The sequence below is a fragment of the Electrophorus electricus genome, chromosome 12, assembly GCF_013358815.1.
Source record: "Electrophorus electricus isolate fEleEle1 chromosome 12, fEleEle1.pri, whole genome shotgun sequence".
Classification (NCBI taxonomy): domain Eukaryota; kingdom Metazoa; phylum Chordata; class Actinopteri; order Gymnotiformes; family Gymnotidae; genus Electrophorus; species Electrophorus electricus.
This window is the reverse complement of record NC_049546.1, coordinates 20,400,958-20,402,323: the sequence shown is the minus strand read 5'-3', so window position 1 is coordinate 20,402,323 and position 1,366 is coordinate 20,400,958. Positions and strand designations below refer to the sequence as shown.

The 1,366-nt window shown below is 43.9% G+C and overlaps 1 pseudogene; it reads right to left on the bottom strand.

Annotated features, from left to right (window-relative positions):
- Window positions 1-456: 456 nt before the first annotated feature.
- LOC113568950 lies at window positions 457-577 on the bottom strand (annotated as a pseudogene).
- Between the last annotated feature and the right edge of the window lie 789 nt (window positions 578-1,366).

Below are 1,366 nucleotides of genomic sequence, written 5' to 3'. Positions count from 1 at the left end.
GTTCCACCCTCTGCTTCAGGACTCGCCGATACACCCCTGTAGAGGAGAGCGTGACGTCGTAAAACCTCAGAGGCCCATTGCGCTGGGCACAGATGAGGTCCCCCGGCATCAGCCCCAGAGCTCCAAAGAGGACCTCCTGGATGAAAGGAACCCGCTCCATAAAGGGGGGCTCCTCATCCATGTTCATCCAGCGGAACCTGGCCATAACGAGCAGGCCACCACCTCCTGCTCCCGAACCAGGTCCCGCCGAGGCGGTCCCCCAGGGCTCCGAGGCCTCCGCCGAGGCCCCATCGGCCCGCTCCGGACCCCGAGGTCCTCCAGCTGCCAGCCGCCCTCCTCCAGCCGAGTCCTGAGCAGAGATCCTCCGCAGGTCCTCCAGTTGTTGTTCCTCCAATCGGTGAGGTGCTCCGGGGGAAACTCCGCCTCCTGCAGTCCGGGTGGGCTGGGCCTAAAAACAAAGAATAAAACACAATTAAAATCACGCATAAAATCTGCCACCTCTTGACTGATCAATTTCGTTTCCGTTCGATAAGACCAGATACTACAATTGATCTTAACCAAAAGGCCGAGAAGCGATTGGTGGTAAGAAATACATACATAAAGAAAACAGTGCTTCAATAATAATAATACATTTCCAGTAACATGGGAGCTCATATATTAACCTTGTACTAGCAGACACCAAAATGACTGTAAATGACAGATAGCAAAAAATTATGCAAAAACACCAAAGACCCATAACAATAAAATATAGTAAGCATACTTAAAAGGAGATTGAAACAGAGAAACACAATACCCCTAAATAATTGTGTCTGTGTAATATAGATATTACATTATGAGGACACTGCAGATTGCCGCATTCATCAATTTGTCAGAGCTAATACTTTATTTTATTGGCCAGGACATGCAGAGTTAAACCAAACAGAGCCTCACATTGCAGAGATAGGGTTATTTTAAAAGGTCATCATCACTTTGTCATGAGTACAATACCAACATCAGTTTACTTTCCTGTTTAACTGCTATTTGAGAAAGAATGGTGTGAGAACAGTTTTAGACTTTGTGGACAATATGAATATGCACATAGAAAAAGAAAACAACATAGCTTAGACTGATAGTGTCGGATAAGACACTTCCTTTATGCAAATGCAGTGTAGTGAAACTTTTTCCTCTAATATATGTTAATGCTTCTGGCAAGAAATACATAAATTGAGAACATTATCAGTTCTGCAATTATAAAATATTATCAGTAACATGGGCATTCATGAATTAACCATGGACTGGAAGAAACCAAAATATTCTTCAAAAACACCTAAGAACCATCACAGTAAAACATAGTAAGAACATTTACAAGGGAATTGTAACATGGCAC